This window comes from Schistocerca piceifrons, chromosome 3 (assembly GCF_021461385.2).
Source record: "Schistocerca piceifrons isolate TAMUIC-IGC-003096 chromosome 3, iqSchPice1.1, whole genome shotgun sequence".
Taxonomy (NCBI): domain Eukaryota; kingdom Metazoa; phylum Arthropoda; class Insecta; order Orthoptera; family Acrididae; genus Schistocerca; species Schistocerca piceifrons.
Window position 1 is genome coordinate 208,662,537 of NC_060140.1, and position 23,614 is coordinate 208,686,150.

Sequence of the window (23,614 nt, forward strand, 5' to 3'; positions counted from 1 at the left end):
ATCCAATAGCTTAGTTCTGTCAATGGGGTATATTATAGTTTGTACACTGAAAATAGTGACTGTTACTTGGTTGCTATGATTTAAACCGTTGCTATAAAGCATAACTTTTTCGCACCATTACAAAGTAAATGTTCATTTCCGACCAAGAGTTGTTTACAGCAGAATACTACCATCCGAGTAACTTTTGTCTCTAAGAGATATTGGACAACATTTATGCATCCATGCTGACCCTCAGTGTCTCACTTCTACAAGTTAAAACACATCACATATAGCAAGTGAAAAATATTTGTTTCTGTCACACTAGGAGCTCACTTTTAAAAAGTGTGCTTAGATCACCAAAAACACTTGACGCCATTTTTAGTCTTGAGTTTACTTCTTTTGCTGTCCATCCACTCATTGACTGCAACTATTGTAAATAGGTTGTTAATTTGCATTTTTTCATTTTCATTACCAATTATTTATTGTAACTGATTTCAGGCCAGCTTTCGAACTGTAGATACTCTTCTAGAAATCTCTAAATGATTGTACAGTTTTCTGTCTGGTAATGTTACTGTGCCATCTCCATTCTTAATTGCTGGACTGTGATGTCTATCCAGCATAAATTTTCGTTTTACTAATGCTGTATTATTTTCCATTGTTTCTCTCATCCCATTATTTTGGATCTTCTTATCATTACTAATAGCTCTGTGTAATTCAGTACATTACACTTACAGAGCTGCTTTCTTCATATGAGATGATCTATTCAGCGGCCTCTTTCACACCTGTAACATCTTTTGCTATCGGGCTGTGTGTCTTCGTTAAAGAAATGCGTGTCTCACTTATGTCTGTATGTTCCCAGTTTTCCAAGACGCTGAAATTGCTCGTCAGTGTCATTTTGTATACCTTCCGGAAGCTAAAGGAATTCTCATAATCCACATTTCTCGTTTGCTGATTGATGAATTTGTTTATTTATAGTTTTATGTCTGTTTTTAGTCAGTATCTTAATGGTTTAAGTTTAAGATAACCAGAATTTCTAAACTGGTTTACGATCTGGAGAGCTTGATGGTCATGGGAGTACATCAGCACCATGCAGACAGTTAATAGAGGTGTGTGCCAAGTATGGTTGAGCATTTAAAACGAAACACTGAAAAGTTTTTTTAAAGCACATTGCTTTTTTTGACGTTGAAGTGGGTCCATTATAACTGCTTCATGCAGAAAGGCTCTCACTGTGAGCATTTATCTGCAGCTGACACCAAAACTTTCATCGTAATTGCTGAGACATTGTGTTGAAGTGTTCGAATGTTTATGTATTGTCTGTGAATATATTGCCAACAAATAAAATGTTCATCCAGCCGATACAAAATATCTCACTTCTACTTGGTTTAGCATAACACTGTGTGTTTCAAAATGAATATCGGTGTTTTAAGGCGTTGTAGCATTTATTACATTCTACTTACAATTACAAGTAACACATAAAATGAAGGGGCAAATCGAACAGTTTTGTTTGTACCTGTGCACATGCACTATTTCTTGTGTCTTCCGTTAGGAAGATGGCGACTGACTAGCAAACAGAAAGCTTCTTATGTTCTACAGTTTGCAAGGACAGAATCTGCTGTTACAGTGCATCATGTGTTCCATATTAAGCTCAATTGTAAAATTCCTATGTTTTTGCTGTTGTGGTCTTCAGTCTGAAGACTGCTCTGATGCAGCTTTCTGTGCTACTCTATACTGTGGAAGCCTCTTCCTCTCTGAGTAACTACTGCAACCTACATCCTTCTGAGTCTACTTACGGTATTCACCTCTTGGTCTCTTCCTATGATTTTTAACCCCGACGCTTCCCTATAGTACTAAACTGGTGATCCCATAATGTCTCAGACTGTGTCCTAACAACAGATACCTTCGTCTAATCATGTTGTGAGTTGAATTGTTTTCTCCCCAACTCTGTTCAGTACCTTCTCATTAGTTACATGATCTACCCATTTAATCTTCAGCATTCTTCTGCAGCACGGCACTTCAAAAGCTTCTATTCTCTTCTTGTCTAAACCATTTATCCTCCATGTTTCACTTCCATACATGGCTTCCTGACATTTAAATACCTACTCGATGCTACCAAATTTCTCTTCTTCAGAAACACTTTCCTTGCCATTGCCAGTCTACATTTTATATCCTCTCTACTTTGACCATCATCAGTTATTTTGCTCTCCAAATAGCAAAACTCCTTTACTACTTTAAGTGCCTCATTCCCTAATCTAATTCCCTCAGCATCATCTGATATAATTCGACTACATTTCATTATCCTCGTTTTGCTTATTCATCTTATATCCTCCTTCCAAGACACTGTCCATTCCGTTCAACTGCTCTTCCAAGTCCTTTGCTGTCTCTGTGAGAATTACAATGTCATCGGCTAACTGCAATGTTTTTACTTTTTCTCCCTGGGCTTTAATTCATACTCCAAATTTTTCTTATATTTTCTTTACTGCGTGTTCAATATAGAGATTGAATAACATTGGGGATAGGCTACAATCCTGTTTCACTCCCATTTCAACCACTGCTTCCCTTTCATGTCTCTCGACTCTTATAACTGCCATCTGGTTTCTGTAAACAGCCTTTCGCGATAATAATATCTGTAAATGGTATCATCAGTTTGAAGAGACCGGCTGTCTTTACGAAGGAAGGAGTACGAGATGACCAAGAGTGACTGAAGAACGTGTTGAACGAGCGAGTGAGTGTTTCACATGTGGCCCCAAGAAATCGGTTCGGAAGGCTAGTCGTGAATTGATAGTTCTAGTGATGTTTGTGTGAAGCCTTTTAAGGAGACGGCTACAACTACATCCTTATCATTTGCAGCTGCTGCGAGCTCTAGAGCCGACAGATTATGGTTCATGCGCCAACTTTTGTAAACGAAATGTTGTTGCATGATGAGAAAGATTTTCCGAATCGTGTCGTCTTCACTGATGAATCGATATTTTATCCAAGTGAAAATGTGAACACACATAATGTGCACATCTGGTGGTCAGCAAACCTCCACGAGATGATACAGATGCAACGAGACTCCCCTAAATTGAATGCTTTTGTTCGATATCCTGGTGGAAAGCTTGCAGCTCTTTCTTTTCCTATGGAGCAACTGTAACTGGTGTTTCTTCTCTTGTTGTGCTAAAGCTATGGCTCTTTCCACGCCTGGAAGAAGTTGAACTACAGAATTTTATTTGGTAGGAAGATGGTGCGCCGCGTCACTGACAGTACCCAGTATGCGACTGGTTAAATTACGTTGTACCTGACCACTGGATTGGCAGCAAGGGGCCGGATGTCAGAGTTTGTTTTCCTTGGCCTCCACGTGACTCAGTGTGAGGCCATGCGATTTTTACCTTCGGGGATTTATAAAAGATCATGTGTAAGTGCCTCTGTTACCAATTGCTCTATTCGACTTATAGAACAGGATAGCAAAACTTGTTGTAACACTTACTCTAGACACGCTGATCAGTGTTTGGGAAAAAATAGCCTCTCGACTCGATGTACGGCACGGGACAGTTGTACTCACGTTGGACACTGCAACTGTACTCGGGCTCGTTCACTACCTGTTTTTCACGTGGCTCATCTGCAAAGGGGGTTGCTAGTGAACGATTGCATTTGCGCCCCTACTATTGAGTCATATATTGGCTAGCTTTTGAACAACAGTGAATTGAACTATACACGTTCAGATTGAAACTTGTTTATTCAAAGTAACACTTTAACCTTGTCGCCACGCATTTTTAAGTTCACAAATAAATAATAATAATCGGTACAATTCGTACACTGTTTATTGTCTTGCACATACACACTTTCACGTTGTTCCTTCACATACACTGGCGTCCATGCTTACACTCGCGGCACTTGACCGCTCCCAACTTGCCACCACAACGGACAACGACCAAAGACCCGATTTTCCCGCTCATATCCACAATCCTAAGTCGGGTCACGTGACACTACATTAGTCAAAATAATCCCTAAACATGGCCACAATTCGTTTACAATTTTTATAAGATTTAAATACTTAAATCTAAATTATATAATTTTACACATTTATCACCACAGTTTTATAATTTGTTGCAATTAAAAGAAATAACGCCCGTCAAAACACAAAACAAGTATTTTCCGGTCTATTTCACTCAACTTATTATCTCTGCTGCTGTGCTTTAATTTTAAATTACGAACTACTTGAAAGAGCTCCATGTTATCCCCTGTTACCTTACAACATTTTAAGAAAATCTGTTTGAGTTGTTCTTTCATTTGATGTGTTATTTACAACTATAAGTTGAATGTAATACACTCCTGGAAATTGAAATAAGAACGCCGTGAATTCATTGTCCCAGGAAGGGGAAACTTTATTGACACATTCCTGGGGTCAGATACATCACATGATCACACTGACAGAACCACAGGCACATAGACACAGGCAACAGAGCATGCACAATGTCGGCACTAGTACAGTGTATATCCACCTTTCGCAGCAATGCAGGCTGCTATTCTCCCATGGAGACGATCGTAGAGATGCTGGATGTAGTCCTGTGGAACGGCTTGCCATGCCATTTCCACCTGGCGCCTCAGTTGGACCAGCGTTCGTGCTGGACGTGCAGACCGCGTGAGACGACGCTTCATCCAGTCCCAAACATGCTCAATGGGGGACAGATCCGGAGATCTTGCTGGCCAGGGTAGTTGATTTACACCTTCTAGAGCACATTGGGTGGCACGGGATACATGCGGACGTGCATTGTCCTGTTGGAACAGCAAGTTCCCTTGCCGGTCTAGGAATGGTAAAACGATGGGTTCGATGACGGTTTGGATGTACCGTGCACTATTCAGTGTCCCCTCGACGATCACCAGTGGTGTACGACCAGTGTAGGAGATCGCTCCCCACACCATGATGCCGGGTGTTGGCCCTGTGTGCCTCGGTCGTATGCAGTCCTGATTGTGGCGCTCACCTGCACGGCGCCAAACACGCATACGACCATCATTGGCACCAAGGCAGAAGCGACTCTCATCGCTGAAGACGACACGTCTCCATTCGTCCCTCCATTCACGCCTGTCGCGACACCACTGGAGGCGGGCTGCACGATGTTGGGGCGTGAGCGGAAGACGGCCTAACGGTGTGCGGGACCGTAGCCCAGCTTCATGGAGACGGTTGCGAATGGTCCTCGCCGATACCCCAGGAGCAACAGTGTCCCTAATTTGCTGGGAAGTGGCGGTGCGGTCCCCTACGGCACTGCGTAGGATCCTACGGTCTTGGCGTGCATCCGTGCGTCGCTGCGGTCCGGTCCCAGGTCGACGGGCACGTGCACCTTCCGCCGACCACTGGCGACAACATCGATGTACTGTGGAGACCTCACGCCCCACGTGTTGAGCAATTCGGCGGTACGTCCACCCGGCCTCCCGCATGCCCACTATACGCCAGCTGAGCTGTCCCATCTTGAAGTTACATTTCGTCAAAATGGTTACAGTGATAGACAGATTGAACGTGCGTTGCGCTATCGACCAACTGTACATCAGGTGATTGATGATAATTCTGAGTCAACACCTAAGTCTACTGCCTTCTTGCCTTACGTAGGAAACACGTCCAATAAGATCGGTCGTATTTTACGGAAATACGATGTGAAATGTGTTTTCCGACCACCATCTAAAATTAGAGCACTTTTGAGTTCCGTTAAGGATGATCTTGGACTGCGTAAGGCGGGTGTATATCGTATCCCTTGTAGCTGCGGCATGGCATATATTGGTCAAACTATCAGGACCGTGGAGGACAGATGTATTGAGCATAAACGGCACACACGATTACAGCAGCCAAATAGATCTGCTATTGCCGAACATTGCTTGGATACTGGTCACTCCATGTTATATAATAACACCGAGATATTGGCGTGCACGTCCAGCTATTGGGACAGTGTGATTCGGGAGGCAGTTGAGATTAAATTAGCGAGCAACCTTGTTAACAGGGATGGAGGTTTCTGTTTAAACTCTGTTTGGAATCCGGCTCTCTCCCTTGTCAAGAAACAGAGGGACAGACTCAATGCTGCCTCACCTGCGAATTCATAGTCTCACTATCGATAGCTCTGACTTTGGCCATCTTTGGTGGCACTAGTGTTCAGTGTGTGTGTGTTATCTTTCCTGCTTGGGTCCGAGAACCGAGGTATTAAATTTGCATGTACGTCGCCTGTCCGTTGCAGTTTGCCTTGAAAATGGCGGGGTGTCCTCCCGCCGAAATATCGGCGGTCGCTGAAAGTGTTACCTGGCTGAATTCCCGGAAGTTATTTGAAAGTTGTATACGCCAGGAGAAACTCAGGTCTCACATTGTTTACCTCTACGGGGAGGAAATGTATCGGTGTTTACGTAAGTTGGATAAACTTCGTAGCTGTCGAGTTAGACTGCAATGTGCTTTGTCGTTTTTATTGAGGTGTCGTGATGAAAATCATGTCCCAACATTTGCTAAGGTTGTGCACCATATTAATTCTCCTGCCGCCAACCGAATTAAGCAACGTGCTGGCTTGGCTCTTGTTCGCGAAAGGATTCGTTTTACTCGTCGACGTTTGGATTCTGTTTCCAAAGATTTGTATCGTTTTCATTTAATGCTTGCATCTGAAGTGTCTGATTTCACTTGGGATTGGTTGGACGGTGCCTCATGGACCCAAGCTGACTGGGAGTACAACTCCGTTACTGCCCGGCATTTGGCAAAGTTTGAACGTTTTCATCGCGCGGAGTCGGATGTTATATCTCGACGTTCTGTGATAAATCTCACAGAGAAATCTTTTGACGACGCAACCTTATCCGTGCTAGGGAAAGGATTAAATTTTGCACCCACTCCGAAGAATTTGCCGGTAGTTGATTTTATTAGTTCAATTGAACAGGCAGTTTGCAAACTACCTCCTGACGCTGCAGAGGAAGTTAGGAGGGAGGCATGCCGTGTTTTGACTAGGGCTCGTCCACCCAAGAGTAATGTAACAGCAGCAGAGAGGGCTGCTTTACGCTCTCTCAAGGTGGATCCCAGTATTGTTATTTTACCTGCTGACAAGGGCAATGCCACCGTTGTTTTAAATAAACATGATTATGTACAAAAGATGCAACGTTTACTATCTGATTCAACGTATCGCAGAATCGATGCTGACCCCACGAAAAGTGTTGAGAGAAAGACCAACAGCCTCCTGAAGAAAAGTGGTTTGTCGCAGGACACAATCAAGAGGCTTAACACCTATAGTGCGGTTCCCCCTAGGTTATATGGCCTTCCAAAGGTTCATAAGGAAGGGGTTCCTTTCCGGCCTATAGTGAGTAACATCGGCGCCCCGACATATCGTGTATCCAAGCATCTTGCATCTCTGTTGAGTCCACAAGTAGGACGGTGTGAACATCATATCAGGAACTCAGCTGATTTTTTACGTCGTTTGGAGGGACTGAGGCTGAATGACTCTGATATTTGAGTGAGTTTCGATGTGGTCTCTCTCTTCACTCGTGTTCCTCTGTCTGATTCGTTGCGGTTAATTGAAGCCAGGTTTGGTGCTGATTTAACTAATCTCTTTAGGCATGTGTTGACATCCACTTACTTTTTATTTAATGACCAGTATTACGAGCAGACAGATGGAGTTGCGATGGGTAGTCCGTTGTCTCCTGTGATCGCAAATTTGTTTATGGAAGACTTCGAGGAACGTGCATTGGAGTCGGCGCCTTTAAAACCCGCCTGTTTCTATAGATACGTTGACGATACCTTCGTTGTTTGGCCTCACGGTAGGGAGAATTTGAATGTCTTTCTAGAACATCTGAACTCGTTCCACCCGAACATTCGTTTTACGATGGAGGTGGAAAAGGATGGTTGCCTTCCCTTTCTCGACGTGTTGGTTAGGAGGAAGGATGATGGATCATTGGGACATGCAGTCTACAGGAAACGTACTCACACCGACTTGTACTTACAAGCTAATAGTTGTCACCATTCGGCTCAGCGTGAAGGGGTACTTCGTACCTTGGTACACAGGGCACATATCGTTTCTGACGCTGAGACTTTGCCAGCTGAGCTGTCCCATCTTGAAGTTACATTTCGTCAAAATGGTTACAGTGATAGACAGATTGAACGTGCGTTGCGCTATCGACCAACTGTACATCAGGTGATTGATGATAATTCTGAGTCAACACCTAAGTCTACTGCCTTCTTGCCTTACGTAGGAAACACGTCCAATAAGATCGGTCGTATTTTACGGAAATACGATGTGAAATGTGTTTTCCGACCACCATCTAAAATTAGAGCACTTTTGAGTTCCGTTAAGGATGATCTTGGACTGCGTAAGGCGGGTGTATATCGTATCCCTTGTAGCTGCGGCATGGCATATATTGGTCAAACTATCAGGACCGTGGAGGACAGATGTATTGAGCATAAACGGCACACACGATTACAGCAGCCAAATAGATCTGCTATTGCCGAACATTGCTTGGATACTGGTCACTCCATGTTATATAATAACACCGAGATATTGGCGTGCACGTCCAGCTATTGGGACAGTGTGATTCGGGAGGCAGTTGAGATTAAATTAGCGAGCAACCTTGTTAACAGGGATGGAGGTTTCTGTTTAAACTCTGTTTGGAATCCGGCTCTCTCCCTTGTCAAGAAACAGAGGGACAGACTCAATGCTGCCTCACCTGCGAATTCATAGTCTCACTATCGATAGCTCTGACTTTGGCCATCTTTGGTGGCACTAGTGTTCAGTGTGTGTGTGTTATCTTTCCTGCTTGGGTCCGAGAACCGAGGTATTAAATTTGCATGTACGTCGCCTGTCCGTTGCAGTTTGCCTTGAAAATGGCGGGGTGTTCTCCCGCCGAAATATCGGCGGTCGCTGAAAGTGTTACCTGGCTGAATTCCCGGAAGTTATTTGAAAGTTGTATACGCCAGGAGAAACTCAGGTCTCGCCCTCGCTCAAAGTCCGTCAACTGCACATACGTTTCACGTTCACGCTGTCGCGGCATGCTACCAGTGTTAAAGACTGCGATGGAGCTCCGTATGCCACGGCAAACTGGCTGACACTGACTGCGGCGGTGCACAAATGCTGCGCAGCTAGCGCCATTCGACGGCCAACACCGCGGTTCCTGGTGTGTCCGCTGTGCCGTGCGTGTGATCATTGCTTGTACAGCCCTCTCGCAGTGTCCGGAGCGAGTATGGTGGGTCTGACACACCGGTGTCAATGTGTTCTTTTTTCCATTTCCATGAGTGTATATGGTACAAAGCCTTAAAACACCGATATTCATTTTTAAATACTCCGTACCCTAACACACATGCACTGAAGAGCCAAAGAAACTGCTACACTTGTCTAATATCATGTAGGGTCGCCGCAAGTAGGCAGAAGTGTCGCAACACGACGTGACATGTATTCGACTAATGTCTGAAGTACTGCTGGAGGGAACTGACACCATGCATCCTGCGGGACTGTTCATAAATCCGTACGAGTACGAGGGTGTGAAGATCTCTTCTGAATAGCACGTTGCAAGGCATCACAGATATGCTCAATAATGTTCATGTCTGGGGAATTTGGTGGCCAGCGGGAGTGTTTACACTCAGAGGAGTATTCCTGGAGACACGCTGTAGCAATTCTGGAGGTGGGGTGTCGCATTGTCCTGCTGGAATTGCCCAAGTCCATCGGAAACCATAACTGACATGAATGGATGCAGGTGATCACCCAGCATGCTTACCGACGTGGCACCTGTCAAAGTCGTATCTAGACGTATCGGAGGACTCATATCACTACAACTGCACACGCCCCACACCACTGCTGACATGCAGGGTCCATGAATTCATGAGGTTGTCTCCATACCCGTACACGTCCATCCGATCGATACTATTTGAAACGACCAGGCAACATGTTTCCAGTCATCAGCGGTCCAATGTTGGTTTTGACGGGCCCAGGCGAGGAGTAAAGCTTTGTGTCGTGCAGTCATTAAGGGTACACGAGTGGATCTTCGGTTTCGAAAGCCCATATCGATGATGTTTCGTTGAATGGTTCGCACGCTGACACTTGTTGATGGCTCAACATTGAAATCTGCAGCAATTTGCGGTAGGTTTGCATTTCCGTCACGTTAAACGATTCTCTCCAGCCGTCATTGGTCCCATTCTTGCAGGATCTTTTACCGGCCGCAACGATGTCGGAGATTTGATGTTTTAACGGATTCCTGATATTCACGGTACGCTCATGAAATGATCGTACGGGAAAATCCCTACTTCATCGCTACCTCGGAGATGCTGTGTCCCATCGCTCGTGCGCCGACTATAACACCACGTTCAAACTCACTTAAATCTTCATAATCTGCCATTGTAGCAACAGTAACAGATCTAGCAACTACGCCAGACACTTGTTGTCTTATATAGGCGTTGCCTGTTTACATATATCTGTATTTGAATAAGCATGCCCTTACCAGTTTCTTTGGCGCTTTAGTGTAAAAGGAAGAGTGGCGCGAGATTTTCGGCTTTACGTACAGTATTTGAATGACGTGCCTACTCTGTGCAGCAGAAGTAAGCTTTATCGGATCTAATCTCCGTAACAATACCGTTTGTCTTTGAAGTATGCACGTATCGCTAAAGGAATTTGAGTTACCGCCTAAAGCCTTTTATGCTTGGAGTGCACGATCAGATCCACAATCGATATGCCAGATTTGGCTCATGTGATATCACGATCACGTTAGTTGTTGCTTAGGAATGCCGGAAAATCTTTACTTAGTGTTTTTCAGTTTTTGACTTTCACGGACGTATCCTCTGTAGCACCGCAAGAACAGTGGCCCACCCAGACCGCGGCACCGTTCAGCTGCCGGGGATCTAATTAAGTTGAGCGTGTCGCAAGAAATGAGAAGCGATAAGCTTTTTCCCAGACAAATGGCGGCTGCTGTGGCTTCCACCTGCGCTCTCTGAGCGGCGCTGGCCAAAGTCTTTCCGAATCGGTGTAAAGGAAAAGATCCGCATCCGACGCGAAAAGTTCTCGCTAGTAAATGTCACTCGTTGGTCTTGAGACCTGTCCAGCAGTCTGACGGTAAAATGTCGTACGGCCGACTACTAAGTCCGTAAAAGCAACAAATCGTGGAATAAAAAACAAAATAATCAAAGAGCAACCTCTGAACTGGAAGTTGAACGGATGGCAAAATGGCAAGCACAACAGCGAAACCGAATGAAGAGCACGGCAGTATTCCCGTAATATTCGCGAACGTCTAGCCCTGGGCCATGAAAACTCCTGCCAGGGCGCAGTACATGAGTTAAGGATATAGCTCCTTTGAAAGCACGAAAAATAGGTGATTTTTGTGACTTTTTCAAGCAAAATTAAAATTAATGCTAAATCTGGCGATACAGTTTTATTCTTTACAATTTTGACTTTAAAAAACCATTTTTCTACCAAATACAATGCTCCTTGTAACCGCTGCAACAGATGGAGTGACGCCTTGGAAACGGTACACAGGTCATCGGCGAGAATTCCAGCAGACCTCCTATGGGACCTGTAACAAGAGAATTTAGTGTAACTCATTTTCAGTATATTTCCTGTCAGTATACATAAGACAATTGAAAAATATTAAGTTCTAACAAAATGGCGACGTGTCATTTACTTCGTCCAAAAATTCGAGGCAAAAGCGTCCACCGAGACTAGAATTCTGAAGATATCGCAAAAAGACTTCATGTGCTATAGAATGTCGGCAACAATAGCTGATCAAAATGGGATATACTGCTGTGAAGTTGTTTCCCGCCAGTTTGAAAAATACGGTTTAGAGAAAAACGCGGTTAAAGTTTTGGGCTACATTTTTTTTGTATTTACGTTAAACATATCTGTAGTCAACGATTCCTCGACCGATCCCTGCAGTCGTTCCACATGCAAAAGTGTGTCCTTCTCCACCTTCTTCGTAGCCATGGTGGTCCTGTGGGTCTGTTTGGCAGCCTCTGTCATTCACTGCTCTGCTCGCTGGATACGCTTTTCGACCGCTTTTATGCAGAAGTTGTAATAGGCCAGTCCGAGCACTTGCGTGATTTTTATAGTGCCTGTTAGGCACTAATATCGTGCCGGACCTCCTTTTGCCCGGCGCAGTGAAGCAACTCGACGTGTCATGGACTCAGTTAAGTCGTCGGAAGTCACCTGCAGAAATATTGAGCCATGTTGTATCTACAGCTGTCCATAAATGCGAGCCGGCCGGTGTGGCCGTGCGGTTCTAGGCGCTTCAGTCTGGAACTGCGCGACTGCTACGGTCGCAGGTTCGAATCCTGCCTTGGGCATGGATGTGTGTGATGTCCTTAGCCTAGTTAGGTTTAAGTAGTTCTAAGTTCTAGGGGACTGGTGACCATAGATGTTAGCTCCCATAGTGCTTAGAGCCATTTGAACCATAACTGCGAAAGTGTTGTCAGTGCGGGATGTTGGGCACAAACTGATCTCTCGATTATGTACTATAAATAATCGATGAGATTCATGTTCGACTATCTTCATGGCCAAATTATTCGCTCGAACTGTCCGGAATTTTCATCAAACCAATCCCCAACGATTCCGGCACAGTGACATGGTGCATTGTTATCCATAAAAATCCCATTGTTGTTTGGAAACCTGAAATCCATATACGACTGCAAATGGTCTCCAAGTAGCCGATCATAAGCATTTCCAGTCAATGATTGGTTCTGTTGGACCGGAGAACCCAGCCCATTGCATGCAAACACAGCTCACACCACCTGCCTGTTGGACCGGAGAACCCAGTCCATTGCATGCAAACACAGCCCACACCACCAGCCTGTTGGACCGGAGAACCCAGTCCATTGCATGCAAACACAGCCCACACCATCAGCCTGTTGGACCGGAGAACCCAGTCCATTGCATGCAAACACAGCCCACACCACCAGCCTATTGGACCGGAGAACCCAGTCCATTGCATGCAAACACAGCCCACACCACCAGCCTGTTGGACCGGACAACCCAGTCCATTGCATGCAAACACAGCCCACACCACCAGCTTGCACAGTGATTTGTCGAGAACTTGGGTCAATGGCTTCGTGGCGTCTGCGCCACACTCGAATGCTACCATCATCTTTTACCAACTGAAATTGGGACTCATCTGGCCAGGCCGCGGTTTTCCAATCTCCTAGGTAGTGTTATAGGCCCTTTGCTGTTCCTTATCTATATCAACGATTTGGGAGACAATCTGAGCAGGTGTCTTCGGTTGTTTGCAGATGACGCTATCGTTTATCGACTAATAAAGTCATCAGAAGATCAAAACAAACTGCAAAACGATTTAGAAAAAATATCTGAATGGTGTGAAAAGCGGCAGTTGACCCTAAATACCGGGAAGTGTGAGGTCATCCACATGAGTGCTAAAAGGAACTCAAACTTCGGTTACACGATAAATCAGTCTAATCTAAAAGCCGTAAATTCAACTAAATACCTAGGTATTACAATTACGAACAACTTAAATTGGAAAGAACACATAGAAAATGTTGTGGGGAAGGCTAACCAAAGGCTGCGTTTTATTGGCAGGACACTTAGAAAATGTAACAGACCTACTAAGGAGACTGCCTACACTACGCTTGTCCGTCCTCTTTTAGAATACTGCTGCGCGGTGTGGGATGCTTACTAGAGAGGACTGACGGGGTACATCGAAAAAGTTCAAAGAAAGGCAGCATGTTTTGTATTATCGCGAAATATGGGAGAGTGTGTCACAGAAATGACACAGGATTTGGGCTGGACATCACTGAAAGAAAGGCGTATTTCGTTGCGACGGAATCTTCTCACGAAATTCCAATCACCAACTTTCTCCTCCGAATGAGAAAATATTTTGCTGACACTGACCTACATAGGGCGGACCGATCACCACGATAAAATAAGGGAAATAAAAGCTCGTACGGAAAGATATAGGTGTTCATTCTTTCCGCGCGCTATACGAGATTGGAATAATAGAGAATTGTGAAGGTGGTTCGATGAACCCTCTGCCAGGCACTTAAATGTGATTTGCGGAGTATCCATGTAAATGTAGATGTAGATGTAGGATCCAATTGATATGGTAAGGAGCCTAGGAGAGGCGCTACAGGCGATGTAGTGCTGTTAGCAAAAGCACGTGTGTCGGTCGTCTGCTGTCATAGCATATTAACCCGAATTTCGCCACCCTGTCCTAACAGATACTTTCATCGTACGTCCCACATTGATTTCTGCGGTTATTAGTGTTGCTTGTCTGTTAGCACTGCAAATTCACGCAAACACCGCTGGTCTCAGTTGCTAAGTGAAGGAATCAAATGTAATTGGACAACCATTAGCTGTATAATGGAATGATGACATTTAAAATTTCTACTGGACCGGAGCACGAATACGGATTTTCCGCTTCTGACGAGTGGTCGCCTTACCATTACTCTATTCGAGCACGAAGTAAGGCCAGATCCTAACTTCCATATATTGTCAACCATGCGTCTACAACCAGTACTCGTACATTCATTATTTATATTCCTCTACAGGCGAGACATTTTACTTTGCAAGTTGCATTGCCCCATGTCGGCGGAGAAATATAATATTGCAATGCCTGTATAATTGCGGAGTTCGAGACGCGTTTGAAAAGTCCGTGCAAAGTCCGAGAGATGGCACCACCGGCGCGTATCGAGGTCATGTTTAGTCAGTAGCATCTTCGGAAAGAACACACACCATATTGGTCTATTTCTTTGTGTTTGGCATTCGTGCGAATCAAGGAAATCGAGTGATTGTCAGAAAATGGACGAAAAAGAATTTCGTGTGGTGATTAAACATTACTTGATGAAAGGCAAAACGCCTCAGGAGACTAAAGAAAAGCTTGATAAACATGATGGCGACTCTGCACCTTCGATTAGAACAGATAAGTGGTTTTAAAATTTTCGGAGTGGCCATATGGGCGTAAGTGATGCTGAACGTTCTGGACGCCCTGTGGAGGTTACGACTCCAGAAATCATTGATAACATCCATGATATGATGATGGATGACAGAAGAGTTAAGGTGAGTGAGATTGCTAGTGCTGTGGGCATTTCGAATGAACGGGTACATAATATTCTGCATAAACATTTGGACATGAGAACGCTATCCGCAATATGGGTTCCGCGACTGCTTACGCTTGACCAAAAATGAAATCGTGTAAAGCGTTGCAAGGATGGTTTGCAGCTGTTCAGGAAGAATCCACAGGACTTTAAGCATCGTTTCGTCACTGTGGATGAATCATGGATACATTACTATACTCGTGAGACCAAAGAACAATCTTAACAATGGGTTACCAAGGGAGAATCTGCACCAAAAAAGGCAAAGACCATTGCTTCAGCCGGAAAGGTTATGGCGACTGTCTTTTGGGATTCGCAAGGGATAATCCTCATCGACTATCTGGAAAAGGGTAAAACTATTACAGGTGCATATTATTCATCGTTACTGGACTGTTTGAAAACAGAGCTGCAAGGAAAACGCCGGGCGACTGGACTGCCAAAAATACCTTTTCCATCACGACAATGTACCAGCACACACTTCAGTAGTTGTGGTCGCAAAATTAATGTAAATTGGATTCCAACTCATTTCAAATACCCCCTATTCTCCAGATTTGGCTGTCTCGGACTACTATTTGTTGCCCAATGGGAAGAAATGGCTGGCGGGCAAAGATTTTATTCAAATGAGGAGGTGATTGCAGCAACTAATGGTTATTTTGCATACTTCGACAATTCCTATTATTTGGGAGGGATAAACAAGTTAGGGTAGCGTTGGACGAAGTGTGTAAGTCTATAAGGAGACTATGTCGAAAACTAAAAATTGTTTACCCCAAACACGTAAGTAGTTCTTATTTTTGCACGGACTTTTCAGACAGCCCTCATACGATGAAACGTTCCTTTGACTGTACGCTGTGGTGGCTAAAGCCGTAATGAAATACATGAAAGGTATTCGCAAATGCGAATATGGACAACCATCAGCTGTATTATGGAATAACAAAAATGAAAATTTGTGCTGCACAGTGACTCGAGCCAGGATTTCCCACTTATTGCAAGCGGTCGCCTCATCTTTTTTTTCTGTTTTCATTTTGTTTGTTCGATGTTGTTCGTTGCGGTTGTTCGGTGCAGATGTCCCAGGACATCTAGTCAAGTTCAGGGTTCAGCCACTAACTCAGTTTTTTATTACAGAGGGCAGCTAACCCTCTGACTGAACACGCTGAGCTACCATGCTGGCACCATTAGGCTATCCAAGCACAACTCAAGGCCAACTCCAAACTTCGATATGTCGTCAACATTGTGTCTACAATCTGTACTCGTACATCCATTATGCATATACCTGTACAGGCGAGACATTTCACTTGAAAGTTGCTTTACCCAGTGTCGGCAGATAAACACGATATCGCAGTGCCGTGTTATTCGGGATTACGATGCAACATAGTGCATTGCACTGCCATATCGTGTTAAGTGAAGGCTGTCAGCCAGTGCGTTGTCATTCTATCTATTGCTTGAGCCTTGTCCCGCAGCTACGCAAGGTCAGCCATCGTTAATCGGATTTGGCATGTTAATGTGGCCGGATGCCCTTCCTGCCGCCACCCCGTACCCCCGGGACGGAATGAGTGCACCCCAACTGTCTGTGTCGTGTGTAATTGATGGAATAGTGCGAAAGTGTTCAGATGTCTGCGAGTCGTGTAACTGAGGCGGAACGTGAGGACCAGCCCGGTATTCATCCAGTGGGATGTGGAAAACCGCCTAAAAACCACTTCCAGGCAGGTCGGCACATCGGCCCACGTTGTTAATCCGCCGGGCGGATTCGACCCGGGGCCGGCGCGGCTACCCGAGTCCAGGAAGCAGCGCGTTAGCGCTCTCGGCTACCCTGGCGGGTGGCCAGTGCGCTGTCATTGGTGATAGGTAATGCCTGAAAGTGGTATTCTCGGCACACTCTTGACATTGTCAATCTCGAATATTGAATTCACTAACCATTACCGAAATGGAATGTCTCATTCGTTTAGGTCCAACCATAATTTCGCGTTCAAAGTCTGTTAATTCCCGAGTGCGGCCGTAATCACGTAGGAAACCTTTTAGCACGAAGTGACAGCTTTGCCACTACACTGCTGTTTTATACCATGTGTATTCGATACTGCCACCATTTGTATATGTGAATATCGCTATCCCACGACTTTTTCGGCTCAGTGTATGTCAACATTACTACTGACCACTTGCTTAGTGTCTTCCCCGACGGCGATGGTGTCTTCCAGCAGCGTGATTGTCCGGGTCACAGCCCAGAATCGTGAAGCAGTGTTTTGAGGAGCATAATAGTGAGCTAACGTTGATGTCTTGGCCACCAAACTCGGCTGATGTGCACCCGGTGGAACGTACCTTGAACGCCATCGGACCCCACCTCCGCACCAACACACCAACCGACTACCAAGGAAATGTTGAATCCATGTCACATAGAATTGCTACTATATTGCGTTCCAGTGGTGAACCAGCACACCAGTCTATGCATTTCTAAGAATTCTTGAACTTTGTAGGATAATAGATAATAGAATCTGAAGCCATTTTGACTATTTTTCGACCGTGACTGTCTTAAGAAATATGTAAACGTTTTTTTTTGTTTTTTTTAAATTACCGCTACCAGTCACAAACTCCGTCAACTATTGTAATTAAAGAAAAAGAAAAACCTTTACATAATACATAACGTCGCTAACGTTTACCTCGCCCTCCCTCCTATGCTCCCTACATGAAGAAGACCTACATGCCAGCACACGTTATTCCCTAAATCCAATATAGCGTAATCAGACCAGCAATGAAACTGACTGCGTGAAAAGAAAGTAAAATTGGATGACAACATCCTACCGTGTACAGTTATTGTTTTGAAATCCATACATATTTAAGTATGTGTGTGTGTGTGTGTGTGTGTGTGTGTGTGTGTGTGTGTGTGTGTGTGAATGTCCCACATCGCCTCATAAATCACTGGACCGATTTCAACCAAGCTTGGTACAAATCTTACTGTCAGGCAACAATCGTTGTGGGGCAAAACTACCTATCTGTAATACTTCAGGAGATATGACGTCATAAACAATGCCATGCGTGAAAACAAGCTGCATCACGTATATGACGTATGCATTTATTACTTCTTTGCTACGAACTCTAATCGCAATAAATTTCGCTGTCACTATTTGCGTATGCCACTGAACGTACCTGCACAAATATATCATTGTACAAAACATAGTTCAAGACATATGACATCATAAACACTGAGATATGTGAAAAAATGTTGCATAATTCATGAAGTTTTAATACATTTATTCTTCACTACTGAAACACTCTTACAGCCGAGTCAACTTACGGAAATCCCTGTTCTGCAAGGTTTCGCAGGAGAGCTTCTGCGAAACCTTGCAGAACTAGCACTCCTGAAAGAAAGGAGAGCTTCTGCAAAGTTTGGAAGGTAGGAGGCGAGGTACTGGCGGAAGTAAAGCTGTGAGGACCGCGCGTGAGTCGTGCTTGGGTAACTCAGTTGGTAGAGCACTTGCCCGCGAAAGGCAAAGGTCCCGAGTTCGAGTCTCGGTCCGGCACACAGTTTTAATCTGCCAGGAAGTTTCATATCAGCGCACACTCCGCTGCAGAGCGAAAATTTCATTCTAGTCTGCAACTGTTATAACTTGTCCTTGATGTTCCACGTCTTGGTGCTTGGATGGAGTTGTCGTTCAAGCTGGTCCAACGCATGTTCTATTGGTCTTAAATCTGGGGATCTTGCTGGCCACAATAGTACCTCAACATCACGCAGACAGTTCATAGAGAGACATGCTGTGTGGATGAGCGTTGTCCTGTTGAAAAATGGGACCACGATACTGGTATATCACATTATTTTATTCAGATGACAACTTACTGCATAGAGCGGATGTGGTCTATTGCGTATAATCCTCGTCGGGATCCTGCTTGTTCTATTGATCGAGCTCTGTCCAACAAATGTGTAATGCACTTCGTTCGTATCTTCATGAAAAACTTATAGATGAAAGGAAGCAAGGTAATGGCGTGGTACTTCCAAATGTCATTCCAACTCGGTGGTACGTTATCTTTCTGCAGACATGTTGTGAAGACGCTCGCTAGGTGAAATGCTGTTTTGCCTTCATTACGTGTCAGCACCTAGACCAAGCGGCCATCACGCCATCCTGCTTTGTGTTTCCTCGTCTGATCGATGACATTTCTTACAGCTGCTGTATCAGGATCATTGTTGCTGGTGGCTCCTCCCCTTCTCCCAATCTTTAAACGCCTATATAAATGTAGAATTAGAAAAAATATCACTTCCGTCAATTACATTTTCATAGAAGCCATATTCGACAAAAAGCACTAGGACTCATTGAACTATTTACAAGATTCTTCATCTTTGGTATGATAATAAATAGCCATCAATGTGAATATTGAAATGTTGACCTGGCGACTACCCAATTTAACTCGACATTGCACTGTGTAGGTGACACATTTGTTACCCACCACCGCCCTGAGAACTAGTGCAAATCCAGAAGGCTATCTCCTCTTTCATTTCTTTCTCCTAGTCTTCTAAAGTCTATTAAAACGGTTTTCTCCCCTCCCCCCTCCATGCTCCGTACCGTTCAAGAGTCGGCCGTTGTGACCGAGCGGTTTTAGGCGCTTCAGTCTGGAACCGTGCGTCCGCTACGGTCGCAGGTTCGAATTCTGCCTCGGGCATGGAGTGTGTGATGTCCTTAGATTAGTTAGGTTTAAGTAGTTCTAAGTTCTACGGGACTGATGACCTCAGCTGTTAAATCCTATAGTTCTCAGCGCCATTTGAACCATTTTAAACCCGTTCAAGACAGACACATTTACATGTCATTTTGTGGATTTAGTTAACCCGTGAACTTTCCCGCAAATTTGCTTGTGACGTACACATTCAAAACTGTACATAAGCGTTTGATGGTAATTTAGTTTCAAGCACTTCTACATCTATACTGTGCAAAGTGTGTGGTAGAGAGTGCTTTCTATTACACCTTCTGTCAATGGTTATTTGTGGTCTCTTCATGGCCGATGCTTGGTAATAATGATTGTGTGTTCGCCTCTGTGACCGGTCTCATTAACCTAAATTTATCTCTGTCGAATCGATAGATAGAGGCTGAAAAATATTTGGAAGTTTCTAGGTTTTTGAAAGTTTCTAGATCTGTTTCCGTAAAATACAGGGCGTCTTTCTCCGAGTACTTCACAGTTAAAGAGTTTTCAGCGTTGTTGCTATCCTCTCTTTCCAGTTAGATAAACCAGAGCTGATGCACATTGCCCATCGTTGTATACATCCCATGTTTTATGTGCAGTCTCTTTTGCAGAGAAGCTACTGTTTTCCAGTATCTGTATAAAGAGGTTCCTTGGCAAGTTACTTAGATTATTTCAATTTTGATTTTCCATTAAAATATTCTAAGTTAACAAAGAGTTCGTTATTGCTAAAGCCTTATAAATTTTAACAGAGAATCACGGTCGAATAACAGCCAATTTGGCTTTCAATAGTATGTTGCGAATTAATCGAAGCCTGCAGTTTCTTTAACATACAACCTAACTCATGTGAACGTTCCACTTGATAACCTCATTACACTCCTAGAATAATTGTATCGGTGATTTCTTCATAGTAAATGATACTGCTTTCCATATTTCTATATGTCTATTACACGAAAGGTAGGCTGCATGACACAATCGCCGCCATAACCTAAAACGCTCACAGGAAAATAAAGACCAACTAAGAAAATCAAACGTAACTATTTCCACGCTTATAATGAATGTCGAGTTTCTTGGATGTAAATGTGAACTTCGTAATAAACAAAGGACACTAGAAACTTGAGCAATAAATTCAGATAAATATCGCCAAGGTAGATCTCCCTTGATAACGGACTAGAAAATGGATATTGAGTAAATCGCCGAATAAAGCTAAAGTCTGGTTTCTCAGTTCTAAAATTGGTAGCCATATACTGCACTCAAGGCGAAGCTATGACGGCTTTGCATAGTAGCACTCAAACGAACAAACAGCAATCGGCGCCAAGGAGAACAGGCCATCCTGTCTAGCACATAAACAAAAAGTGACGATTATAAGAAGACACTGCTGGTAGATAATCTGACCATCAATAAATACCGTATCTCTGAAATTTCGTATTGCTTTTGATGCGAACATAAAGGGAAACTAGGGATTCACTCGAGATATTTCAGCGACATGAAATAAATTAGAGAGCAAAGAAAGAAACGGGAACATTGTTCAGTGTCCTTCTAGGTGCCTGCTCTCGTAACTAATTAATGAAATCATCGATCTGATGTCGCCACAGCAGTATTTACACGCGAACAGAGCCACGCGGGGCAGTGGTTTAGGTTAGAGGACACGCAACGCGTTTCGCTAAAATCCTCGTCCCGCCATCTGGATTTAAGTTTTAATGGTTTCTTTAAATCGTGTAAGGCGAATAACGGAATGCTCGATTTCGTTCCTCACCTCGCCCGTTGCGAGCCTGAGCTCCGTCTCTGGTGACACCGCCGTCGACGAGACGACAAATCCTTAATTTTCCTCGCTTTATGCGAAATAAATTTCCGTGGTCCCATCGATCAATCGTGATGCGTATCGGAGGAAATCGATCCGAATAATAATGAAATTAAGAATTCCCTCTACAGTTTCAACATTCTTATTAATTATCCTGGAAATATTAGGGTCATCAGACACTCTCGTATGTCTAACCAGCCATTCTACATATTTTAGATTCCTCCCACATAACGCCTCAGATGTCTTAAAAAGACACTTTATGTAGGATAAAACACATAAAAAGCTGTCCTCGCACGGGACGTGTTCCTCGTGCTTTAAGGGTATGTAAAGCTGGTCGAAATCCTGAAATTTTTGTTTGCCACTAGATAGTTCTGTAGCATGTTAGAAATATTGTCTCCAGCTTTCAGAGTTTAATTCGTGTTACAAATGGAGTAAAAGCAATTTTGTTTCAACGAATGCGCCATGCCACGCCCACTTTTCTACATGACTCTGCCCTTGTTCGTGATATTTTATTATTTTGTGCCATAATAGAAGGCATGTGTAGGCTACAGAAGACTGTGGGTCCATTTACGATGCGACAGCGACGTATTGAAGAAATGCACACATGATGGAACGAAAAACCCGAAAGAAAGCTTTAATAATCTTATTTAGAAAAGACGTCCGAAGACATTTTGCTCATCTACTTTTGTTAAAATTTCGACACATGAAGCTTTTCTGGTGTTTAATGGTACCACTGAAAGAATCAGGGTCCTTATGAGATTGGTATTCGATGCAGGTTGCTTCACTGAGAACCTACTGAAGATGAAAATATCAGTGAAGGATATTGCCGAAAGGGCACGCCTGATGGATCAGACTAGAAGAAAAGAGCTGCTCGAAGATCGACATTAAGGGACTTGTTTCTGACATAAACCCTAATAAAATCTTTTGTTTTTTGTATTTCCCGCAACTTTTACTTTTCACTGTATAAGGAACATTTTCCGTTGAACCACTGCAGATAATAAGGCGAAAGTGGTTACAGGCTTGGCACATATTGTAACACAAATATCTGTGATATACAATTTTTCAAAAAGCATTACTGTCAAATTAATTTTAACTTTTGTGAAATAAAAATTCCTATGTACACGTAAATTAACAAAACACATTGCATCAGTTCTAGGGCTAATATTAAAAAACTGGTACCCAGATTAGTTTATGTAATTACTAAGATTAACCTACCACATTTTGAAAGCGATAAGTAAAGTAAACTTTGGAAAAATGTTCCTCACGTGATAGTATTCCTATTCTAAAAGTATCCAGCAGCGTCTTGAGTAAATTATTTTACAAAAAATTAAAAAAATCCGGATTATAGCCAGTAACATACAAACAAAACGTGCAAAATTTGGTTCAGTTATCTCTCCCAGAGTAAAAGTTACATTAGCTTGTAAGTACCTACGAATTTTTTTCACATCCTCCCTTAAGCACGCTAGACGCGGCTTAAATAGTGGTTGGTGCACGCTTAGAAACGAACTGGTGCATCACAAGGGGATGCTCCTCGCCATTATTTCGGCCTTTATCTGGCTCACAAATCACAATGTTTGCGAAAATGGACGCGCTTAAAACTGCTGCGTTAGCTGTATTAAAACACATCTATTCTCCCTTGTTTATATGCTCGTCATGTTGTTCTCTCTGCAGCGTTCATGACCAAAAACTTCAATATCCATGAACATGATAGAATACAAAAAGGGAAGTCACACTCCAGTCATTAAGAACATCAGCTTTTCAAACATCAATTACAGTTTTTAGCAAATCCTAAGGTCATTCTTAGCATATCAATGCTTCTATTTTGTAGCAGAATTTTTAGCACACAATCATCCACAGTGTTTATAGAGCAATCAGGAATTAGATGTGAAAATTACCAAACTATCAGTTTAATAAATCAAGATTCCAAAATACTAACACGAATTTTCTACAGAAGAACGGAAAAAGTTGTAGAGGTCGACCTCGGGCAAGATCAGTTTCCATTCCGGAGAAATCCAGAAACACGAAAGGAAATACTGACCCTACGAATTACCTCAGGAGGTAGGATAAGGAAAGGCAAACCTACGTTTATAGCGTTTGTACACTTAGAGAAAGCATTTGACAATACTGACCGGATTACTCTCTTCGAAATTCTGAAGGCAGCAAGGGTAAAATACAGGAAGCGA